Genomic DNA, 26,903 nt, shown 5'->3' with positions numbered 1-26,903 from the left:
CGACACATCCCCAAAGGCAAGGGAATTAAAAGCAAAAGTGAATTACTGGGACCTTATGAAGATAAAAAGCTTCTGCACAGCAAAGGAAACAACCAACAAAATGAAAAGGCAACCAACGGAAAGGGAAAAGATAGTTGCAAATGACATATCAGACAAAGGGCTAGTATCCAAAATCTATAAAGGGCTCACCAAACTCCACACCCGAAAAACAAATAACCCAGTGAAGAAATGGGCAGAAAACATGAAAAGACACTTCTCTAAAGAAGACATCCGGATGGCCAACAGGCACATGAAAAGATGCTCAACGTCGCTCCTTATCAGGGAAATACAAGTCAAAACCACACTCAGATATCACCTCACGCCAGTCAGCATGGCCAAAATGAACAAATCAGGAGACTATAGATGTTGGAGAGGATGTCAAGAAACGAAAACCCTCTTGCACTGTTGGTGGTAATGCAAATTGGTGCAGCCACTCTGGAAAGCAGTATGGAGGTTCCTCAGAAAATTAAAAATAGACCTACCCTACGACCCAGCAATAGCACTGTTAGGAATTTACCCAAGGGATACAGGAGTGTTGATGCATAGGGGCACTACTACCCCAATGTTTATAGCAGCACTTTCAACAATAGCCAAATCATGGAAAGAGCCTAAATGTCCATCAACTGATGAATGGATACAGAAATTGTGGTTTATATACACAATGGAATACTACGTGGCAATGAGAAAGAATGAAATATGGCTTTTTGTAGCAACGTGGATGGAACTGGAGAGTGTGATGCTAGGTGAAATAAGCCATACAGAGAACGATAGATACTGTATGGTTTCACTCTTATATGGATCCTAAGAAACTTAACAGAAACTCAATGGGGAAGGGAAGGAAAAAAAAAAAAGAGTTTAGAGAGTATAGAGCCAAAACATAAGATACTGTTAAAAACTGAGAACAGGGGCACCCGGGTGGCTCAGTCGGTTGAGTGTCCGACTTCGGCTCAGGTCATGATCTCACAGTCTGTGAGTTCAAGACCGCATCGGGCTCTGTGCTGACAGCTCAGAGCCTGGAGCCTGCTTTCGATTCTGTGTCTCCCTCTCTCTCTGACTCTCTCCCACTCATGCTCTGTCTGTCTGTCAAAAATAAATAAAGCTTAAAAAATTAAAAAAAAAAAACAGAACAAACTGAGGGTTGATGGGGGGTGGGAGGGAGGGGAGGGTGGGTGGTGGGTATTGAAGAGGGCACCTTTTGGGATGCGTACTGGGTGTTGTATGGAAACCAATTTGACAATAAATTTCTTATATTAAAAAAATTAAATTAAATTAAATTAAATTAAAAAAAGAAATAGTAGATTATTAAGGAAGTTGCAGGCTAATTAAAACAAAACTAGCACTCTTCAAAATCATTAATTTTTGTATATATTAAGTAAAGTCAAATTCCATGGTCTGAGAATGTACTTTTCCAGCTTTACTGATGTATCATTGACAAATAAAATTGTAAGATATCAAAAAAAGCAAAAAAAAAAAAACAAAAAAAACCCCAAAATGATTAACTTAAGGAATTCACCCCAAAAGAAAGAGCATGAGAAATGACAGCCAGGGACTTAACCAACACAGATAGAAGCAAGATGTCCGAACCAGAATTTAGAATCATGATAATTAGAATATTAGCTGGAGTTGAAAATAGATTAGAATCCCTTTCTGCAGAGATAAGAGAAGTAAAAACTAGTTAGGATGAAATAAATAATGTTATAACTGAGCTGCAATCACTGAAGGATGCCACGGCGGCAAGGATGGATGAAGTAGAAGAGAGAATCTGCGATATAGAGGACAAACTTATAGAGAATAATGAAGCACAAAAAAATAGGGAGATTAAAGCAAAAGAGCATGTTTTAAGAAGTAGAGAAATCAGTGGCTCATTAAAAAGGAACAAAATCATGGGGATACTGGGTGGCTCAGTCGGTTGAGTGTCTGACTTCGGCTCAGGTCATCTCGCATTTCATGAGTTCAGGCCCTGCATCAGGCTCTGTGCTGACCTGCTTCGAATTCTGTGTCTCCCCCTCTCTCTGTCCCTCCTCTGCTTGTTCTCTCTCTCTGTCTCTCCAAAAATGAATAAATGTTAAAAACAAAGCTAAAAAAAGGAACAGCATCAGAATCATAGGGGTCCCAGAAGACGAAGAGAGAGAAATGGGGGTAAAAGGGTTATGCGAACAAATCATAGCAGAAAACTATCCTAACCTGGGGAAAGACACAGACATCAAAATCCAGGAAGCGCAGAGGACTCCCATTAGATTAAAAAAAGAAAAAAACCCGACCATCAACAAGGCATATCACCGTCAAAGTCACAAAATAGGTAAGGAGAGAATCATGAGAGCAGCAAAATAAAAAAAAAGTCCTTAACCTACAAGAGAAGACAGATCAAGTTTGCAACAGACCTATCCACAGAAATTTGGCAGGCCAGATAGGAGTGGAAGGATATATTCAATGTGATGAATCAGAAAAATATGCAGCCAAGAATTCTTTATCCATCAAGGCTGTCATGCAAAATAGAAGGAGAGATAAAAAGTTTCCCAGACAAAGAAAATTTAAAGGAGTTTGTGACCACTAAACCAGCCCTGCAAGAAATTTTAAGGGGTACTCATTGAGAGGAGAAAAGATGAATAAATAAATAAATAAATAAATACCAAAAGCAACAAAGATTAGAAAGAACCAGAGAACACCACCAGAAACTCCAACTCTACAAGCAACAGACTGGCAATATATTCATATCTTTCATTACTCATTATACACCTCAGTGGACTCAATGCTCCCATAAAAAGACATAGGGTAACAGAATGGATAAGACAACAAGACCTATCTATATGTTGTTTATAAGAGACCCACTTTACACCTAAAGACACCTTCAGATTGAAAGTAAGGGGATGGAGAACCATCTATCATGCTAATGATCAACAAAAGAAAGCCAGAGTAGCCATACTTATATCAGACAATCTAGACTTTAAAATAAAGACTGTATCAAGAGATGCAGAAGGGCATTATATCATAATCAAGGGGTCTATAGACCAAGAAGACCTAACAATTGTAAACATTTATGTGCCAAATGTGAGAGCACCCAAATATATAAATCCATTAATCAAAAACTTAAAGAACCTCATTGACAGAAATACCATAATAGTAAGAGACTTCAACACCGAACTCACAGCAATTGATATATCATCTAATCAAAATATCAACACGGAAACAATGGCTTTAAGTGACACACTGGACCAGGTGGATTAACGGATATATTTAGAACATTTCACCCTAAAGCAGTAGAATATACATTCTTCTCCAGTGCACATGCAACATTATCCAGAATAGACCATATACTGAGACACAAATCAGCCCTAAGTAAGTACAAAAAGATCGAGAACATACTATGCATATTTTCAGACCACAATGTTATGAAACTTGAAATCAACCACAAAAAAAAAGATTTGGAAAGGTAAGAAATACTTGGAGACTGAAGAACATCTGACCAAAGAATGAATGGGCTAAAGAGGAAATTAAAAAGTATATGGAAGTCAATGAAAATGATGACACCACAACCCAAAACCTCTGGGACACAGCAAACACGGTCATAAGAGGAAAGTATATAGCAATCCAGGCTTTCCTAAAGAAGGAAGAAAGATCTCAGATACACAACCTAACCTTACGCCTTAAGTAGCTGGAGAAAGAACAGCAAATAAAACCCAAAACCAGCAGAAGACAGGAAATAATAAAGATTAGAGCAGAAATTAATGCTAGCAAAACCAAAAAACACAGTAGAACAGATCAATGAAACCAGAAGCTGGTTCTTTGAAATAATTAACAAAATTGATAAACCACTAGCCAGTTGATCAAGAAGAAAAAGGAAAGGACCCAAATAAGTAAAATCAAGAATGAAAGAGGAGAGATCACAACCAATGCAACAGAAATAAAAACAATCATAAGAGAATATCCTGAGCAAGTATATTCCAATAAAATGGGCAATCTTAAAGAAATGGACAAATTCCTAGAAACATACACACTAGTAAACTGAAACAGGAAGAAATAGAAAATTTGAACATACACATAAACAGTTAGGAAATCAAATTAGTAATAAAAATTCTGCCAGAAAACAAGAGTCCATGGCCAGATGGCTTTCCAGAGGAATTCTACCAAACATTTAGGGTTAGAAGGGTTAAAACCTATTCTCTTGAAACTGTTTCAAAAAATAGAAATGGAAGGAAAACTTCCAAACTCTGTCTATGAAGCAAGCATTACCCTGATTCCAAAACCAGACAGAGACCCCACTAAAAGGGAGAACTATAGACCAATTTCCCTGATGAACATGGATGCAAAAATCCTCAACAAGATATTAGCCAACCGGATCCAACAATACATTGAAAAAAATTATACACCACGACCAAGTGGGATTTATACCTGTGATGCAGGACTGGTTCAATATCTGCAAAACAATTAACGTGATTCATCACATCAATAAAAGAAAGGACAAGAACCACATTATCCTCTCAATAGATACAGAGAACGCATTTGACAAAATACAGCATGCTTTCTTGATAAAAACCCTCAAGAAAGTAGGGATATAAGGATCATACCATGAGATCATAAAAGCCATATATGAAGGACCCAATGCTAATATCATCCTCAGTGGAGAAAAACTGAAAGCTTTCCTCCTAAGGTCAGAAACAAGATAGGGATGTCCACTCTCACCACTGTTATTCAACATAGCATTGGAAGTCTTAGCCTCTGCAATCAGGCAACACAAAGAAATAAAAGGCATCCAAATCGGCCAGGAGGAGGTCAAACTTTCATTCTTTGCAGATGACATGATACTCTATATGGAAAACCCAAAAGATTCCATGAAAAAAACTGCTAGAACTGATTGATGAATTCAGCAAAGTTGCAGGATATAAAATCAATGCACAGAAATCAGTTGCATTCCTATACACCAACAATGAAGTGACAGAAAGAGAAATCAAGGAATTGATTCCATTTACAATTGCACCAAAAACCATAAACTACCTAGGAATAAGTCTAACCAAACAGGTGAAAAATTTATACGCTAAAAACTATAGAAAGTTTATGAAAGAAATTGAAGAAGACACAAAAAAATAGAAAAAGATTCCATGATCCTGGTTAGGAAGAACAAATATTGTTAAAATGTCGATTCTACTAAAAGCAATCACACATTCAATGCAATACCTATCAAAATAACACACGCATTCTTCACAGAGCTAGAACAAATAATCTTAAAATTTGTATGGAAGCAGAGAAGACCCTGAATAGCAAAAGCAATCTTATAAAAGAAAACCAAAGCAGGAGGCTTCACAATCTCAGATTTCAAGCTATACTACAAAGTTGTAATCATCAAGACAGTATGGTACTGGCACAAGAACAGACACTCAGATCAATGGTATATAACAGAGAACCCAGAAATTGACCCACAAACGTATGGCCAACTAATCTTTGACAAAGCAGCAAAGGATATCCAATGGAATAAATACAGTCTCTTCAGCAAGTGTGGCTGGGAAAACTGGACAGCTACATGTAGAATGAACATGGACCACTTTCTTACAACATACACAAAAATAACCTCAAAATGCATGAAAGACCTCAATGTAAGATAGGAAGCCACCAAAATCCTCGAGGAGAAAGCAGGCATAAACCTCTATGATCTTGCCCCCAGCAACTTCTTGTTCAACACATCTCCAGAGGCAAGGGGAACAAAAGCAAAAATGAACTACTGGGACTCCATCAATATAAAAACTTCTGCACAGTGAAGGAAACCATCAGCAAAACTAAATGGCAACTGACAGAATTTGAGAAGATATTTGCAAGCGACATATCAGATAAAAGGTTAGTATCCAAAATCTATAAAGAATTTATCAAGCTCTAACACCCAAGAATCAAACAATCCAGTGAAGAAATGGGCAAAAGACATGAATAGACACTTCTCCAAAGAAAACATCCAGATGGCCAACCGACACATGAAAAAATGCTCAACATCACTAATCATCGGAGAAATACAAATCAAATCCACAATGAGATACCACCTCACACCTGTCAGAATGGCTAACATTAACAACTCAGGCAACAATAGGTGTTGCCAAGGATGCAGAGAAAAAGGTTTCTTTTGCATTGTTGGTGGGAATACAGGCTGGTGCAGCCACTCTGAAAAACAGTATGGAGTTTCCTCAAAAAACTAAAAATAGAACTACCCTACGACCCAGAAATTTCACTACTAGGTATTTATCCAAGGGATATAGTTGTGCTGTTTCGAAGGGACACATACACCCTAATGTTTATAGCAGCACTATCAACAAGAAGCAAAGTATGGAAAGAGCCCAAATGTCCATAGATGGATGAATGGATAAGGAAGATGTGGTATATATATACAATAGAGTATTACTCAGCAATCAAAAAGGATGAAATCTTGCCATTTGCAACTATGTGGATGGACCTGGAGGGTATTATGTTAAGTGAAATTAGTTAGAGTTTTAAAGACAAATATCAAATGACTTCACTCATACGAGGACTTTAAGAGACAAAACAGATGAACATAAGGGAAGGGAAGCAAAAATAATATAAAAACAGGGAGGGGGACAAAACATAAGAGCCTCATAAATATGGAGAACAAACAGAGGGTTACTGGAAGGGTTGTGGGAGTGGGGTTGGGCTAAATTAGTAAGGGGCACTAAGGAATCTACTCCTGAAATCATTGTTTCACTATATGCTAACTAATTTGGATGTAAATTAAAAAGAAATAATAAATTAAAAAAAAAGAAGAAGAACTGTTGTCCAGGGAGCCCTCCCTCTGGGACCCCTGCCAAGACATCAGACAGAACTTGTCATGAGATTTTCTTTTTCCTCCTAAGGAAGAAAGTGCACTTTGAATTACTGAATCTAAGTCAGGCTTTCCTGAGCCACTTCCTGAGTACACTCTTTGGGACTACCCAGGTGTTGAGGGAGTTGAGGAAGCAGCCTATGTACCAGCTCCCTACTCTTTAATACAAGACTATGCAGAGCCACTTGAACACCCTGACATTTCCCCTCTTTCCTTGTGGGCCTGGTTTCAAGTCTGCCAAGTCTCAAACATATTGTGGGCAAGATCATGTGATATTTGTGTCATCACTAACCTTTGGGAGGGTGCAAGGAGATCCTAAGAAAGGATTGAAGAATATCCAAAGCACAAGCTTTATACAAAAGTAAACCCATTGAGCTGTATTATCCAGAATTTGAAAACATTCAGGTACCCCCCATCCCCAAATCAGATGATTTTCTCCTATGAAACAGCCTAGCCACAATATGTTTTGGAGCATGAAGAGAAGTGGCCACAAAATGGAAACTTAAATTTTAGCATGAGATTGCAAATGGGCTTATTTATTTTAAGAGGAAAAAATGGGATGGGATTGCGTATATTCAGTGCTTTATGGCATTATATCAAAATGAGGGAAATATGAATATACATACAAGGGAAATGTAAATTTTTTAAACTAAAAACCAAAGCTAAAATCCTAAAAAATGCTTTCTATACTAAAATACCAGTTTGATGGTGTGCGTGGATGGCTCAGTCAGTTAAGCATCCAACTTCAGCTCAGGTTGTGATCTCACAGTTTGTGAGTTTGAGCCTTGAATCAGGATCTGTGCTGACAGCTCAGAGCCTGAAGCCTGATTCAGATTATGTGTCTCCCTCTCTCTCTACCCCTCCCTCACATGCGCTCTGCCTGTCTTTCTCAAAAATAAATAAACATTAAAAAATTTTAAAAAATACGTAAATGATGAAGAAGACCCACTCCTTCAGGTCCACATAAAGTTAGAGGTCTTTTTTCCCAATCCCTGCCTCTACCTCTAAATTGGCCACTGGGTTCTAATGAGTTCCTCCCTTATTCCCCTGACACTCAGACCCCAGCTCCTTCAGCTATGTCAGCGCCTGCCCTTAATCTTTATTAATGCCCCCAAATCAATTTCTGACTTCTCCTGTATCGTTTTATCCTCCCTTACCAGATATCACTTCCAGTTTAGAGACCAGTTTTAAGTCTGAGACTTGAATACTTTCACTGAGGCAAGTACCTGTTGGAAACAGGTATCTTATAGTGTGCAATTCCCATTTTATACTTCAGACATATACAATTGGAAGTCATACACCAAAGGGGTATGGGCTAACCACATTGAGTTTATAAATTCAATGCAAGGTATCTTTTCTATGCACAATCTGACCTGGGAAGGCTTTTAAGCTTTTCTAACCACTCTTCTAATGGCAGAAGAAAAATCTTTGCTAGCAAAAGCCAGGGAATAAGCTGATACAGAATATCAGCCAGATCAGGCTCTTAGAGACCAAGTGAAGAGACAGTACTGGATGCTGACTCTGAATGGAATCCTAACTCCTTTTATGGGAGAGAGAGTTTAGGGTGCTTTCATAACCTTCTTTTTAAAGCTGTGCAAGAGATTAGTATATCTCCTATAAACTTGTCAAAATTAAGGGAGAGTCAACAAGGGACAGTTGAGAATCCATCAGTCTTTTTGGAAAGGCTTCAGGATTGCCTGACATGGATTACAAACTTGGAAGGCTTAAGATAGTCAAGTGGTTTTCAGTACCTAGTTCACATCTCAAAGTGCTCCAGAAATCCATAGGAAACTTCAAAAATTGGCTCTAGATTCCACACTAATCCCACTCAGCTCATAGAGTCAGCGTTCAGGGTGTACAATAATCAGGATGTGATGGAGGGAGAGAAAGAAGACAAGAAAATGGAAAAACAAGCTGATCTAATTGGAGTAGCTCTACTACTGCACAAAGTAACCAATGAGAGGAAAAGACACTATAGGTGAGCGCTGTGTGCTCCCTCCATGGGACCAAGAGGGTACCAACAAATTTGAGGTCCAATCAATATGCAGATTGTAAGCAGGAGAGGCATTGGAAATGGGATTGTCCAAACCTGAAAGGGAAGGGGGAAGAGAAAAACTGAATTATGTTAATTGTTCCTCACTGAAGATGAGATATAATTGGGTCATGGGCTCTCCAGTTGGTCTTGGAAAATCAGACCCTCACTTTTATATAACCTTAATGGTGGAAAGACAGTCAGTAAAATTTTTACTCATACCAGAACCCCTTTTTCTGTGTTAATACCCAAAAGGGTGTCCTTTCTAATGAAAACTGTAAGACAAAAGGAGTCTCAGGAAAAGGAAAGACAAGATGTTTCTGGAGACTTTGAACTGTGAAATAGGATCAAAGTTCTTAAAAAATATATTTCTTTTATGTGCCAGAGTGTGTTGTTTTTCTTTTAGTGTGAGACATTTTTGTTAAGTATGAGGGCACAATGAGTTGGAAACAGAACAAATTAAAAATCCAAGTCCCTAGGGGCACCTGGGTTGCCAAATCTTGATTTCCGCTCAGGTCATGATCTCATGGTTCATGGGTTTTGAGACACGCATCGGGCTCGGTGCTGACAGTGCAGAGCCTGCTTGGGATTTTTCTGTCTACCTCTGTCTCTGCCTCTACACCGCTTATGTTTTCTCCCTCTCTCAAAATAGATAGATAGATAGATAGATTTCACTGAAATTTCTCCCTCTCTCAAAATAGATAGATAGATAGATAGATTTCAGTGAAATCTATCTATTTCAGTGAAAGTGAAAGTTTGACTTCCTCCTTGCTGATTTGGATGCCTTTTATTTATTTTCTTTTATTGTCTGATTGCTGAATCTAGGATTTCCAACACTATGTTGAAAAGTAGTGGTGAGAAGTGAGAATGGACATCCCTGTTGTGTTCCTGACCTTAAGGAGAAAGCTCTCAGTTTTTACCCATTGAGGATGATGATAGCTGTGGGTCTTTTGTATCATCTTTATCATCTTGAGGTATGTTCTTTCTAGTTTTTATCAAGCAAGGATGCTGTATTTTGTCAAATGCTTTTTCTGCATCTATTGAGAAAATCATGTGGTTCTTATCCTTTCTTTTATTAATGTGATGTATCACATTGATTAACTTGTTGATATTGAACCAGCCCTGCATCCCAGGAATAAATTCCACTTGATCTAAGTGAATAATTCTTTTAAAGTATTGTTCAATCCTGTCTGCTGGTATCTTGTTGAGAATTTTTGCATCCATGTTTATCAGGGAAATTTGTCTGTAGTTCTTCTTTTTAGTGAAGTCTTTGTTTTTTGGAATCAAAGTAATGCTGGCCTCACAGAATGAGTTTGTAACTTTTCCTTCCATTTCTATTTTTTGGAACAGCTTCAAAAGAAGCGGTGTTAACTCTTCTTTCAGTGTTTGGTAGAATTCTCCTGGAAAGTCTTCTTGCCCTGGACTCTGGTTTTTTGGGAGAGTTTTGATTACTGATTAAACTTTTTTACTGGTTATGGGTCTGTTAAAATTTTCTAATTTCTTCTTGTTTCAGTTTTGTTAGTTTATATCTTTCTAGGAATTTACCCATTTCTTCCAGATTGCCCAATTTGTTGGGTTATGTTTGCACATAAAATTCTCTTATAATTGTTTGTATTTCTGTGGTGTTGGTTGTGATCTCTCCTCTTTATTAGTGATTTTATTTGGGTCCTTTCCTTTTTCTTTTTGACCAATCTGGTTAGGGGTGTATCAATTTTCTTAATTATTTCAAAGAATGAGCTCCTGGTTTCCTTGATGTGTTCTAGTGTGGTTCTTTTTGTTGTTGCTGCTTGTTAACATTCATTTTTTCTTTAATTTTTATTAGTTCCCTTCTTCTGCTCGTTTTGGGTTTTATTTGCTGTTCTTTTTCCATATCTTTCAGGTTTAAGGTTAGATAAATCTGAGCCCTTTCCTCCTTCTTTAGGAAGGCTGGGTTGATATATACTTCCCTCTTAGGACTGCCTTTGCTGCATCCCAGAGGTTTTTGGCTCTCACGTTTTCATTTTCATTTGCTTCCATGTACTTTTACATTTCCTCTTTAATTTCTTGGTTAATAACTTCATTCTTCAATAGAATGTTCTTTAATCTCCAAGAATTTATGGTCTTTCCAATTTTTTCTTGTGGTTAATTTTGAGTTTCATAGTGTTGTGGTCTGAAAATATGGAATGTATGATCTCTATCTTTTTGTACATGTTGAGGACTGATTTGTGACCCAGTATGTGATCTTTTCTGGAGAATGTTCCATGTGCGTTGGAGAAGAATATATATTCAGCTGCTTTACAATGAGATGTTTGACTCTATCTGTTAAATACATTCAGTCCAGTGTGTCATCCAAAGCCATTGTTTTCTTGTTGATTTTTCTGCTTCCATGATCTATTCATTGTTGTAAGTGATGTGTTGAAGTCCCCTACTATTATGGTATTATTATCAATGAATCTCTTTATGTTTGTGGTTAATTGTTTTATATATTTGGGTGCTTCCACGTTGGGCAGATAAGTATTTACAGTTGTTATTTCTTCTTGGTAGGTAGAACGCTTAATTATGATATAATGCCATTTTTCATCTCTTGTTACAGTCTTTATTTTAAAATCTAGTTTGTCTGATATAAGTATGGCTAATCCAGCTTTCCTTTGATGATCATTAGCATGATAGATCGTTCTCCATCCACTTACTTTCAATCTGCAGTTGTCTTTAGGTCTAAAATGAGTCTCTTGTAAGCAGCATGTACATGCATCTTGTTTTCTAAGTCATTCTGATACATTATGTCTTTTTATTGGAGCATTTAGTCCATTTAGAGTGAGTACTGAAAGATATGAATTTAGTTCCATTGTGTTGCCTGTAGAGCTGGTATTTCTGGTGATTTTCTCTGGTCCTTTCTAGTCTTTTATGTTTTTGGTCTTTTTTGTTTTGTTTTGTCTTTTCTCCACTCAAAGACCCATCCTTAAAATTTATTGCAGGGCTGGTTTAGTGATCACAAATTCCTTCAGTTTTTGTTTCTCTGGGAAAGTCTTTATCTCTCCCTCTATTTTGAATGGAGCCTTGTGGATAAAGAATTATTGGCTGCACTATTTTTCCAGTTTGGCACTTTGAATATATCCTGTCATTACTTTCTGGTATGCCACGTTTCTGTGGATAGTTCTGATGCAGATTTGGTCTGTCTTCGCTTATAGGTTAAGGACTTTTTTCCCTTGCTGTTTCCATAATTCTTTCCTTGCCTGTGTGTTTTGTGAATTTGACTTCGATACACCTTGGTGATGGTCAGTGTTTGTTTAATCTACTGGGAGTTCTCTGTGCTTCTTGGATTTTGATGTCTGTATCATTCCACAGATAAGGAAAGTTTTCCAGTATAATTTGTTCACATAAATCTTCTGACCCCTTTTCTCTCTTAATCTTCTGGGAGTCCTATGATTCAGATGTTATTACTTGTTAATGTCACTGAGTAATCTAAGTCTTGTATCATGATCTTTTGCCTTTGTTTCCCTCTTTTTTCCTGCTTCATTATTTTCCATAATTGTATCTTCTACATCGCTGATTCGTTACTCTGCTTCATCCATCCTTGCTGTTGTGCCATTCATTCAAGATTGCATCTCAGTTATAACATTTTTATTTTTGGCCTGACTAGATTTTAGTTCTTTTATCTCCACAGAAAGGGATTCTTTGCTGTTTTCTATGTGTTTTTCAACCCCAGCTAGTATTCTCATAGTCATGGTTTTAAATTCTATTTCAGACATCTTACTTATATCTGTGTTTATTAAGTCTTGGGCCATCATTTCTTCCTGTTTTTCTTTTGGTGGTGTGAATTTCATTTTTTTTTTCATTTTGGAGAAAGAAAAAATAATAAACTTAAAAAAATTAAATTAAGAAATTAAAAAACAAAACAAAAAATTAAATAAATGAAGATAGATCCTAGATGTGTTTCATTCCGCTTGTTGAAAAAGCTTAATGGAGAGAAAAGGGAAAGAAAAGAAAAAAATAGGTAAGAAAATTGTTTTAGTTAGAAAAATATTATATAGGGAGACTGGGTGGTTCAGTCAGTTAAGTGTCTGACTTTGGCTCAGGTCATGATCTCACAGTTCATGAGTTCAAGCCCCACATTGGGCTCTGTGCTGGCAGCTCAAGGCCTGCAGCCTGCTTCGGATTCTGTGTCTCCCTCTCTCTCTGCCCCTCCCCCACTCATGCTCTGTCCCTCTCTCTTTCTCAAAAATAAATAAACATTACTATATATATATATATATATATAATAACCAAAATGAAATAGAATAAAACACTTAAAAAATAAAAAGTAAAGTAACAAATAAAATATTTTTTTCTCTTTCTGTATCTAATAAAGAGAAAGAAAGAAGAAAAAAATAAGCAAAAACAGAAACAAAGAAAATTAACAAATAAAAGATCCTGCAAGCAGAATGAATCCTGGATGAAATTACATCCAATTTCCCCTAGGACTGAAAGTATGAAGGACTCTATAGTCCATACACACTGCGGGTGGAGGGATTTGTACTAGTCTCCTGGGGGATGTGCTTGGAGGGCACAGTTGGGCGGGGCTTCATGTAATGGCTCTGTTCTCCACTAGGTGGCACTGCTTATCTTACTGGGGTGGAACCATGTGTATGGACATGTGTGTGCACACATGCCCACATGCAGGAGAGGTAAAGATAGCTTCACCCAGCTCCCCAGTCTCTGGTGCAGGAACTTCGCACTCTCACTGACTTGGACTCAAGTTCCTCTCTTTTGTCTCAGGCCTGTGCTCACTCCTTGCTTCTACAATGTCTGTGTCCAAGCTGTCCCCTGTCAGGCAGCACCTCCCTCCAGGGTTTTATCTCAGATGAATTTGTGTTTCAAAGCCTCACACTTGTTTGGACCCATGCTATCTAAGGGAGGATCTGACTGAGCAATGGCCTGGTGCCACTTGCCCCAGAAAACATTCATGTGATTGTGCAGTGGCTGAGGTTCAGAGATTATGGCAAATCACAACACACAGCTGGCACCAGGTTTTGCTGCACTCTGGTGTCTTTGTCCCAACAGCAGCAAATGTGGTTGCCCTCTGGTGTCTGCTGGGACCTTTGCTTATGGTGAGGCCATATAGCCTATACCAAATGCACTCCAAACAGGAGAATCACTTTTCCCTGTGTGTTACACAGACCCCTCAGAACATACTGCCTGCTCCCAGGAATTCTCCCTGCTTCCTCACCAAAGAATTGCCAGGCATTGAACTCCAAAACTTCACACTCTGCGCTCCACTCTTTATAGAATCCTTACGTCATTGAAACCCGCTCTTTCCTCCCTGTCAGTGGCTTAGCGGAACATATTTTGTTCAGCCCCCTGTGAGTGTTTTCACTCTTTCTTTCTATTTATTTTCAGCTACTTTTGTGGGGAATACTTTTCTTACACAATCCCATTGTGCCACACTCTCTCCCTTTCTCTTACTCTCTGTACTCTCTCCTCTCTAGGATTCTTACCTTCTGCAGCCTCTACCCCCAATTCACCTCTGTACACCATGTACCTGTCAAGTTCTGTGTCTCAAGTTATGCAGACTGTTGCATTGATCCTCTGATCAATTTCCTAGGTGTTCAAAATTGTTTGGTGCTAATCTAGTTGTGTTTCAGGGATAAGACAAGATCAGGGTTTCCATACTGCTCTGCCATCTCAACTCCTCTGAGTCCAAATCTTGATCTTCGTTCAGGTCATGATCTCGGGGTTACTGAGATAGAGGCTTTGTGGGGCTCTGTGCTAACAGCATGAAACGTGATTCAGATTCTCTGTCGCTGCCCCTCCACCCTAAAAATAAATAAATAAACTTAAAAAAAGAAGGGGAACTAACTACAGACCAGCTTATGATAGTTTGGACCCCACACCAGGCTTCTAGTTTACTAGAAATCAAGGGATGTCTGTGGCTGTCTCCAAATAGAATACTAAAATATCAGGCCATGATGATAAATAAACCCCAGATAAAGCTAAAGCCATGTCACACCTTAAATCCAGCCACTCCAACCTTTATCACTGAGATACCCAGGATTTTCCATAAGTAGTTGATCAAGTTTACTCTAGTCACAAAGATTTCCAGAGTGAGCCTCTGTCCAGTGCAGTGGAAATATTATTTGTAGATGTTAGCAGTTTTATGGAAAACAGACTAAGGAGGGCAGGATATGCAGTAGTTCTCCTAAATACTCTTTTAGATCTAAGATACTGGTCCCAGACACCTCAGCACAAAACAGAGAAATAATTACTCTAACCAGAGCACTAGAACTGGAGAAAAACAAGATGTTAACTATTTACACTCATTCTAAATATGTCTTCTCTGTAATACATTCCTGTGAAGCCATATGGAGGGAAAGAAAACTGTTAAATAGTAAAAATAAAGAAATTAAATATGGCAAGGAAATCCACAGGCTTCTAGAAGCAGTATCTAAGCCTAAATAATTGTCAATGGTTCCTTGCAGAGGTCATCAAAAAGGACATTCAGAAGTAATAAAGGAAAATAATATGGCTGATGTGGCTTCAGATAAGCCCACCAACTCTGGGAAGATTTTACAAATGCCATTAATTCCCTCCCTACCACTATATACGCTCACTCAAGCATATTCCTAGAATGAGATAAAAGAAGGTATCAAATTAGGCTATCAATTATCTCAAATAATCAGAGAATGAATGACAAATGACAATATGAGAATCTGGGTACCTAATCAGACTCCTTAGGGACTCCTTAAGAGTATACATGACCCAGCCTTTTATGATAGGGAAGCTCTATACTTGTGATTAATAAAGATTATGAGCACCCCGGGAATGAAGGAACTTACTGAGAAAATAACAAACCAATGTGCCTAATGCCAGATATATAATGTATGATCCAGACCTTTGTTACCCCCTCTAGCTATAGCAATACAGATCTGGGGGATAATGCCAGGGGAGTATCTGTGAACAGACTTTACTGTAATGCCAGTGCTTTTTGTGTTTGTGGATACATTCACTTCATGGTCTGAGGCCTTTGCTTAAAGGATAGAAAAAGCTAATAAAGTAACAAAAGCCTTAATAAAATAATAATAATAATAATCCTTAATTTTGAATGACCTTGGCAATTGACCTTCAAAGATTACTTAGTATTTTGGTCTTTTTAAAAATTTGTTTTGTTTCTTAAATTCCACATATGAGTGAAATCATAGGGTAATTTTCTTTCTTTTATTTCACTTAGTATTTTACTTTCTAGAGTACTGAATAATGTATAGAATTATTGAATCACTATATTGTACACATGAAACTAATATAATGCTGTATGTTAATTATACTATAATTTAAAAATAAATACATAAAAATTAAAACAAATCATTTCTGAGGTAAGAAAAGCCTTAAATATCAAATTGAGGTTAGAGTCTACCTGGAGACCTAAGTCTTCCAGGAAGACAGAACAGGCTAACATAACTCTGAAAAAGACCCTGCCAAAGCTATGCCAGGAAACACAGAAAAATTGGTTAAAGTTGCTACAAGTGGTTCTTACCAGAAGGAGAGCTGCCTCAAAGCACAAACTAAAGCTCGGTCTATTCAAAATGACCAGTGGGAGGCCCTTTACAAAATATCTTGACTCCTCCTCACCCAGACATGGAGGTTTAGCTAGCCATTAAGCATATAATTAGCTATGAAAGATGGTGAATGTAATCAACAAGAATGGAAAACTTTTCCTCCCTCCACCCACTAAAACTAAATTTCACCCATATATACCTGGGGACTGGGTATACCTCAAAATTTGGAAAAGTGGGTCACTCCAGGACAACAACCATCCACCTATATGGACAAGGCCCTGTATATATATATAATTCAGCCATAAAAATAATGAAATTGTGCCATTGCAGACTGAAGTCTTCAGGAAGACTGTAACCTCCATTTGACATGTATGGAGCTAGTGAGTATAATGCTAAGTGAACCAAGTCAGTCAGAGAAAGACAAATACCATATGATTTTACTCATGATTTTGCTCATATGTGGAATTTAAGAAACAAAACAAACAAGCAAGAGAGAGACAGAGAGACAGAGAGAGAGAGAGAGAAACCTAGAAACAGACTCTAACTATGAAGAAAAAACTCATGGTTACAAAGAGGAGGTGGGTGGGGAAATGGGTGAAATAGGCGATGGGGATTAAGAAGCACACTTGTCATGATGAGTACCGAGTGATGTATAGAAGTGTTGAATGGCTATATTTCACACCTGAAACTTATATAATACTGTACATTAGCTAACTGGAATTAAAATAAAAACTTTACAATAAAATAAAATAAAATTAAAGGGAGTTGTAACTCGGATCCCTCATAACAGAATAAAAAGGCATCTACACCAAGACCCAGCAGTACATGCTACCAGCAACCACATGATGATAAACAACCCTGTGAGCCAGTCACTGACCTAAAACTTGTACTAAGAAGACAATCACAAGATGAGCAGAGCCTCAATGACTATGGGTGTTCAGATTTATACCACAGTAATTTCTCTTTTTTTATTTAAAAAAAAATTTTAATGTTTTATTTAAGACACAGAGAGACAGAGCATGAATGGGGATAGGGAAGAGAGAGAGGGAGACACAGAATCTGAAGCAGGATCCAGGCTCTGAGCTGTCAGCACAGAGCCCGACACGGGGCTCGAACTTATGAACTGTGAGATCATGACCTGGGCTGAAGTTGGATGCTCAACAAACTGAGCCACCTGGGCGACCCTATACCACAATAATTTCTATCTGTTACTAGTTCCACTCTTCTTGTTTACTCAGTCTTATTGTTTGCTTCCAGGCCCACAGACGTATGGCCAACTGACCTTTGACAAAGCAACAAAGAATATTCAGTGAAATAAAGACAGTCTCTTTAGCAAATGGTACTGGGAAAACTCTACAGCGACATGCAGAAGAATGAACCTGGACCACTTTCTTACAACATACACAAAAATAAACTCAAAATGGATGAAAGACCTCAATGTAAGACAGGAATCCATCAAAATCCTCAAGGAGAAAGCAGGCAAAAACTTCTCTGATTTTGCCTGCAGCAACGTCTTACTCAACACGTCTCCAGAGGCAAGGGAAACAAAAGCAAAAATTAACTATTGGGACCTCACCAAAATAAAAAGCTTCTGCACAGTAAAGGAAACATTCAGCAAAACTAAAAGGCAACCAACAGAATGGCAGAAGATATTTGCAAACGACATATCAGATAAAGGATTAGTATCCAAAATCTATAAAGAATTTATCAAACTCAACACACAAAAAACAAATAATCCAGTGAAGAAATGGGCAAAAGCATCAATAGACATTTCTCCAAAGAAGACATCCAGATGGCCAACCGACACATGACAAAATGCTCAATATCACTTATCATCAGAGAAATACAAATCAAACCCACAATGAGATACCACCTCACACCTGTCAGAATGGCTAACATTAACAACTCAGGCAACAACAGATGTTGGCAAGGATGCTGAGAAAGAGGATCTTTTTTGCATTGTTGGTGGGGATGCAAGCTGGTGTAGCCACTCTGGAAAACAGTATGGAGCTTTTTCAAAAAACTAAAAATAGAACTACCCTATGACCCAGCAATTGCACTACTAGGTATTTATCCAAGAGATACAGGTGTGCTGTTTCGAAAGGACACATGCACCCCCATGTTTATAGCAGCACTATCAACAGCAGCCAAAGTATGGAAAGAGCCCAAATGTTCATTGATGGATGAATGGATAAAGAAGATGTGGTGTGTTTACACACACACACACACACACACACACACACACACACAGTGGAGTATTACTAGCAATCAAAAAGAATGAAATCTTGCCATTTGCAACTAGGTGGATGGAACTAGAGGGTATTATGCTAAGCAAAATTAGTCAGTCAGAAAAAGACAAATATCATATGACTTCACTCATATGAGGACCTTAAGATACAAAACAGATGAACATAAGGGAAAGGAAGCAAAAATATCATAACAACAGGGATGGGGACAAAACATAAGAGACTCTTTAATATGGAGCACAAACAGAGGGTTACTGGAGGGGTTGTGGGAGGGGGAATGCTCTAAATGGGTAAGGGAATTAAGGAATCTACCCCTGAAATAATTGTTGTGCTATATGCTAACTAACTTGGATGTAAATTAAATAAAAGAAAATGGAAATTAAAAACAAAAGATTAAATCATTGTCTCTGAGACTATTTGATAATAAATGTTACAGCTTATTGTTAATACATGACAAATTATTTAATGTTCTAGTCTCCCCTACTTGGATCTGATTTTATTTTTTCCTTATGAATATATTTTAAAATGGAGCAAAGTGTGACTGTACAATTCAAAACCCTAGCGCCACATAATTATCCAAAAGTGAAGTGTTTTAATTTTAAAGAGCTTAAAAACACAATGACAATGAAGCACTGATGTGCCTTAGGCACAGTCCCAAATCACTGCTAACTTAAAGCTATGTTGACTGTTTCCAAGAAAGAGAAAGCAGAGAACAAGTTTCAGTCTACAATGGGAAGGAACCAAACAAAAAGAAAACAACAATAAAGGTGCTTCCCAGCAGACTAAATTTTTCTTCATTTCCATGCTACACCTCTGGAAATGCTTATTCTTTTTACATGAATCTTTTCTTCACAACCTTTATCTTCTTTGAAATTGCAACCCTCTGACCAAGAGATGCCCACATTTACCCTGGCAGGATAGCCACTTCTATGCAGGATTTGCTTCCTCAATGTAGCCCTCTTTCCCTGAAAGTGCAGAGACCAAGCCAACTCTGCAGGGCCAAAGCCCCCAGGACTGTTTCAGCTTCACTTGTAGAGTGGGGAGGAGGATTTGCTACATTTGTGCTTCAAAGACACAGCCCACTTCAATTGTCCTTCTAAGTTGGCAAACTGTTCATAAAAAGCAAACTTGACCCTCTCTATGTGATGGCAGAGTTCGATTTCAGGGCCCAATTTTAAGCCCACACACTCTTGGGAGGGTAAGGAGCAACAGGGCCTGCCCATCAATTTCCTGGTCTAGAAATATTCTTGTTAATGGAGCATGATCAATGTATATGATGAACACAACAATATCTGTCACTTGACACTTCGGGGGTTACTGTCCAGGTGAAGCCTTTCAGCAGCTTCAATCCTTTGGTGAAGGAGGTTTATTCTCATCATCAGAAAATGAAAAAGTGTGAAGCTCTTTTTTTCTTGTTTATCTGGATGCCCCAATGCATATATCTCGTTTTGGATGGGAGAAGAGGAAAATGATTTTTTTTTTCCTGACACTTCTGACTCTTCCTATAGTTCGTCCTATTGCTCAGATATATTGCCTTCACTTAGGGAATCCTCCTCCCTTACACCTGGGTCATCCTCATTTTCACTACCACTTCCCTGGGGCAAGCCTCCTGAGGCGTTATCAACAGATGCAGAGGAGTATTTCTTCTATGCGTCAAAATATTTTTCTGCCTCTTCCTCCTCTTACTGTTTTTTTTTTTTTTCAGGGCACATGATAACTTACTATGCTCACCATGTGGCCTCCCAATTCTTTTATTTTTCTTCTTCCCATACAGTGTGTATACTGGTCTTTGTAAGCACAGAGCAGTTCTAAGAATACTTGGTAAGAACCACCCAAGGGATGGGGAGATGAGGACAGATCTCCAGTCTGATGTAGGTTTGACAGCAGAACTCAGGCACCAAACCCACTATCTTCACTACCTCAGCAGTAGCCCAGTAACTCTTTCCTTTGTATTTGACTTTTAGAACCTCTCTACATCCATGCCACACAGAATATTTATTCAGCTGCAACTCTTGAAGGACAAGACTGGGTTTATAGGCTGCATTGATAAGTAAAGTGAATACCTCTCTGAGGACCAGAATATAGTTACCATGTCCTACAAATTGAGGCAGGTCATGGATTCTTAGTTAAGATATAGCCCTGAGAAGAAACAGTGGTTGAAATATATCCTTGTAAAGTGTCATTTTCCATTAATCATCTGGGGAGTTCTGCTCTTAATTCATCAGGCTCTCATTGATAGTGCCGGAGGATGGCATTTGTTTTTCTGATTGAACCAGAAAAATTTCCTCCACTTGTGTACTTGTGTTCTATTAGGGGCACTGAGGGCATGGGCATTGGTTTCACACCAGCCCAAAGGAAATACATCCATGGATTCTACAATTATAGTACATTCATGTATGAGCTCCTTAGAACCCACCTGGACCCACAGGTAGGAGCCTCTCACCTCAGTAATGGTGGCAACACACACTTCTTCAGGGATAAGAGTGTTCACTGTCTGGAGCTTCATATTCTCTTTAAATTCATGCTCAGAAATTAGCGGAAAAAGGCACTACTCTGGGGAGTAGTTTCAGCACCACACTGTTTGAGGTATTTGGTCCAATCAAATTCTTGGCCAGGGTATCCAGGAGGGTGGCTGAGGTGTAAAGCATTTTTCAGACTCCATTGCATGGGGAAAATACCAGGACTGTGGGCATGGCATACAAAAGATCACCTTGAATGATTTTCTGATTTCAAATCATCCATTTCCACCAAGAACTACTTCTCATAAGAAAGCTTTACTACTGTAGTAGGAGAGATCCCACAAGGTGACCAGGGGTCCACAGCTTCCCATTTCATATTTACAGAGAATAAATGAGTGCTAATCACTTGTCCCTAAATAAGTATGATGGCAATTGCTCTTCCTCCTCATCTTTCACTTTGGCAAAATCTCTTGTCATTTGGCTTCTGATGTCAGATGGCTAGTGGGGCTAAAGCTCATATCCTTACCAAGCAGCCCAACCTACCTGATGAAGAAATGGATCCAAGTAATACAACCAAATTCTCAAAATTATCAGAACTTTCAAGTTCTTTCTAATGCAGCTTCAGTAAAAATCAAGTAATCAGTGAGTCTTGGAAAGCTTAACATTCTAACCTAGAGCCAGGATCAATGAGATCTAAAGGATTCCTTCCATTATAGATGCCCTCTACCAGTGCACCAGGGGGATTGAAACCTCTCCTCAGGGTCTGCCGCAGAAACTCATCCCAATCAGACACTATCTCTGATGTCTTCTGGAGTTTCAATGGTATTTTTTTAAAGTTTATTTATTTTGAGACAGATAGAGAGAGGAGGAGGGGCAGAGAGAGAAGGAGAGAGAATCTCAGGCAGACTCTGCATGACAGCACAGTGCCCGATGCAGGGCTCCAACTCACAAACCATGAGATCATGACCTGAGCTGAAACCAAGAGTCAGATGCTTAACCGATTGAGCCACCTATACTCCCCTCAATGGTCTTCTTATTCTGCTCACACCTTTCAACCAGGTAGAAGTCAGCCTTCTTGATGTCACACCAGAAGTCTGCCCTCTGGCCATCACCATAGGTATTGCAGGGGAGGAGGAGCAACTGCTCACAGGTGGTAATGATGGTGGTGACCAGCCCAGTTGGTTTCAAGGTCTGTTTTCACAGCCACCTCCAGTCTTATACCAGGATCAAACCTATTTTGCAAATGTGTGTCCACATGTTTAAAAGATCCATGGGGAATTACAGTGGACTCTGTCTCTTCTAGGTAATATTCCCAGCTCAATTCCACTTCTTCCAAACCAGATCCAGCAACTGCATCAAGTTGTTGCTACTGGCTCATTTCCACAGAACATGAGCTGTCTCCTCCCCACACAAAGGACAAGCCTTATGGTTGTGCTAAGATATGAAGTTACATGTAGGTGTCAAGTATCTGTTCAATGGGCATTCATGGGTCCAAATGAAAATGCTCTAAACTCTTCAGTTGTTGTCCCCCAGGAAGAAGGGCATTCTCCTAAATAATCACAATGTCATTAAAGCACTTACCAGGAATTTTCATGTGCACCCTCACTCAATCACTGGCTTTTCCTCCTCCAGTGCTCCTTTTCTTTCTTCCTTTCCCTGACCTGGCACTTCTACTCCTGCTGCCCTCTTTCCCTAGCTCCCGCCCTCCTTCATGCTGAGCTCTATGGGGCTGGTGGCTGGCTGGCAGCTCTTCCTGCTCTCTCTGCTCTGATTTTAAAACCAACACCTACTATCAGGGAAATACAAAATCAAAACCACAATGAGATACAACCTCACACCTGTCAGAATGCCTAAAATTAACAAGTCAGGAAACCACAGGTGTTGGTGAAGATGCAGAGAAAGGAGAACACTTTTGCACTGTTGTTGGGAATGCAAACTGGTGCAGCCACTCTGGAAATCAGTATGGAGGTACCTCAAAAAATTAAAAATAATGACCCAACAATTACACTACTAGGTATTTATCCAAAGAATACAAATATGCTGATTCAAAGGGACACATACACCCCAATGTTTATAGCAGTGCTATCAATAGTAACCAAATCAAGGAAAGATATATAAATAGATGATACAGACATAGATAGATATAGATAGATGATAAAGATACAGATATATATGTGTATGTATGTGTGTATATATACATAATGGAATATTACTAGGTTATCAAAAAGAATAAAATCTTACTATCTGCAACAATGTGGATGGAACTAGAGTATATTATGCTAAGCTAAATAAGTCAGTCAGAGAAATACAAATATATGATTTCACTCATATGTGGAATTTAAGAAACAAAAAAAAGGATGAACATAGGGGAAAGGAAGGGAAAATAAGATAAAAACAGAGAGGGAGGTAATCCATAAGAGACTCTTAAATAAACAGAACAAACTGCATGTTTCTGGAAGGGAGACGGGTGGGGGTATCAACTAAATGGGTGATGGAAATTAAGGAGGGCACTTGTTAGGGTGAGCACTAGATGTTATATCTAAGTAATGAATGACTAAATTCTACTCCTGAAACCAATATTACAGTATTGGTTTCAACTAACTTGAATTTAAATTAAAAAAAAAGAAAAAATAAATAAAAAGTAAAACAAATATCTTCCTCATGTTGGTTCTTGTCACTATTATCCTAAAGATGTCAAAAACTATAAATACACTGGAGCATCCTTGGGAGGTAAGTTCCCTAGTAAATATAAGTAAGATCACAGCAAAGGGAAACTACCTAAAGAACTGTTGGATTTACAAACCAAAATTGGAAGGTCTGTATTTCATCCTGTATAAATGATCTTGACATAAAATGTGTTATGCATTCCCGTAAATCATTTGAAACTCCCCCTTCCATAGCCACAGAGAAATTCAACATGTAAATCTTGCTTCTACTATCAATGATACCAAATGGAGTGGAAGAGAATATCATTCTTAAATTGCATCTCAATGCAAAAACCATGTTATAAATGTATTTCTGATACAAGTAATGGTAGTCAAGAAGGTCAATTTTCTATAGTTCCTTTTAATGTTTATGATAATTAATTTTCAAATGAGACTCGCTGGTATTCAGAAAAGGAATATAATAGTACAACTGCAGAAAGATCAGTGTAGGGCATGGACAGGATTGGCCAAACCTACAGGATTTGGGGAACTTCTCTACCACCCAAGGCATTTAAAAGTGATGACCTGGGATCAAATAAATCATGCAGTCACATGGAACGGACCTTTGTCTTCTATATGCAGAGGCAGCCCAATCTGGGGCCTCAAGTTGTTTAACTGGCTTGACTCAACCCTGTCCTGCAGATTCTGCACACAATCAACGGTATATTATTCATTTGTGGATCACCCAATCATTAGCTTCAAATGGGCTGTTCTCCAGCTGGAAACTTTATGTTCACAATTTTTGTTCATGTGTGCATTGATAATGTCCAGTTTCTTGGACAATGTACTTTGGGTCTAATGAGTCCCAGGAGAATTACCATATGCAATCATACTAATCTTTTCAATGGGAAAAAAAGCCCTAGGACTGATCCAGGCTGGCATTGGATTGGCTTTTGGATTAGCCACGACTTGGGGAAGTTTCATATATCATGAAGTTACTCTAAGGAATCTAATACACTAGGGACATTAGATAAAAATATAGGCAACACCCTCAAATACTTAAACATTTCTCTGGATTCCTTAGAATCCAGTGTTAGACAATAGATTGACCCTAGACTACTTATTAGCATATGGAAGAGGGAAAGTATAGATAAATATATAAATATATAAATATATTTATACATATATATAAATATATAAATATATAGATAGATAAATATATAAATATATATATATAGATAAATATATAAAAATATTCTGGACAAGGAAACTTGGCTACATACTTTTAACCAAAAGAGATAATTCCCTGGTGAGGTTCTGCAGGCTATAAAACAGCACTATCCAGTATTACATGGTTTCTTTCCTTTCTGGGGTCACTACTAATCCTACTACTTTTTTTACTATTTGGACCTTGCATACTTAAGTGTATGGTACAATTTGTGCATACTGCATAGAGGCCATAAAATTACAGATGGTAGTAGAAAAAGGGTATGAACACCTTGGGGTTAAACTTGGTGACCCACAAACATACCTAAAACTAGCTGAGAAAAAAATTCTGCTCTTCTATCAATCCTATGACTATATCCATGTTCAGCAGGAAGTAGCTACAGACGACTTTCACCTGATGCCCCTCACTAATGAGGAGCAAAATAAAACTAGGGGAGGGATTTTGTTACCAGAAAGACCTCCACTGAACCCTCTTCTTCTTCACAGGAGTGTTTGGCCTTATCTTTTAGCGGTAAACAACAGGAAGAACTCCAACCAGCCTAAGCCAATTTGAACTTGAACAATTCATGCCTGTACAGATGGACCATGAAGTGACCAACAGTTAACCTCTACCTCATTAAAATGTCAAAACCTCTGTCCAGAGAAGAGCACAAACCTCAGTAATATAACATGTAATGTATGTATAGACATGTTTCCTTGATATATATGTACAACTTTGTGCCCACCACGACATATGATGATAAAACTCCCCTTTCTGAATATTTATCCTAACCCTAAATAAAAGAAACTCACTCAACCCTGCTTGAGGCATCACAGCTTTGGAAGTTGCTTTCTGTGATTTCCTTATTTGCTGCAAATAAAGTTTTCTTTGTGTGACAACTCCACTTGATGTAGTCTCTATCTGTAATTCACCAAAGAGTGAACTCACATTAGTTAAGTTATAGTTTGGCTACTGGTTTTCTTGATAGCAGTGGTTTTGGTAGAAATATCAGCGAGATGGTTCCCTTCAGCCTCCAGAGAGTTGAGTCTGGAATGCCCAGGAAACTTAATAATAATAAGACCTGTCAGCAAATGCATGCCATCTAATGCATTTTGGACACCGAAGACTTTTTTAATTTATTTTCATCTGAGTAAGGAAACTGCATTGTTTTCACAACATTATGAATTTATGAACTATCTCAAATGCATACAGACTACTGGTATAAATTTTTGTGGTGTTATTCATGGCTAAGATACAAGTACCTAAGTTTCAATTAAGGGTTTATGACTCAGCTTGCCCTGCCAAATCAACCACATATATAAAATGATGCTTTGATGACTTAATAAGCAATTGCAATTGCTTGCCCAATGTAATACTTACCATTTTCATCCTTTAAATAAGAATCATCATCATTCCATGAAAAATCACCATAGATTATAGGATTTCATGTAGATTTCTTAGAAAGTCAAAAGGTGATCTGTCAACAGTAAGCCTTTGTGAGGGATCTTGTTCTGGATCTAAATATTTTTTTTTGTTTGTTTTTTTATTCTGAGATCAGATACCCTAATTACTGAACCTGAGTTGAAGCAAACTGCAATTTTTTCTTTGGAGATTTTAAGTTCCTGTAGGGCCTTAAAGGAACAAGGCTGTAACAGGTGGATATTATCTTCCTGTGAAGAGTTTTGAGAAGAGAAGCAGAAAAGCAAACAATCCATGTATTGAACAAAGTGGAGCCCACAGAAAGCTTTATAGTATTCAAATTAGCTTTTAATATTTCTGAAAAATAAGGAATCTCGGTGATAACCTGGGGTATTACTGTCCACAATGTATTTCTGTTCTTCCCAACCAAAAGCAAAAAGATATTGTCTATGATTATCAAATGTAAAACTGAAAAAGGCACTGCATAGATCAATTATAGTAAAAAAGTTGCTTTCAGTGGGAATGGATGTCAGT

General features: G+C 38.2%; 1 pseudogene; it reads right to left on the bottom strand.

The window, feature by feature from the left end:
- Positions 1-19,550: 19,550 nt before the first annotated feature.
- On the bottom strand, positions 19,551-22,476 carry LOC101098209 (annotated as a pseudogene).
- Between the last annotated feature and the right edge of the window lie 4,427 nt (positions 22,477-26,903).

The sequence above is a fragment of the Felis catus genome, chromosome B3, assembly GCF_018350175.1.
Source record: "Felis catus isolate Fca126 chromosome B3, F.catus_Fca126_mat1.0, whole genome shotgun sequence".
NCBI lineage: Eukaryota > Metazoa > Chordata > Mammalia > Carnivora > Felidae > Felis > Felis catus.
Note: the sequence above shows the minus strand (reverse complement) of the source record. Positions and strands in the feature narration are given on the sequence as shown.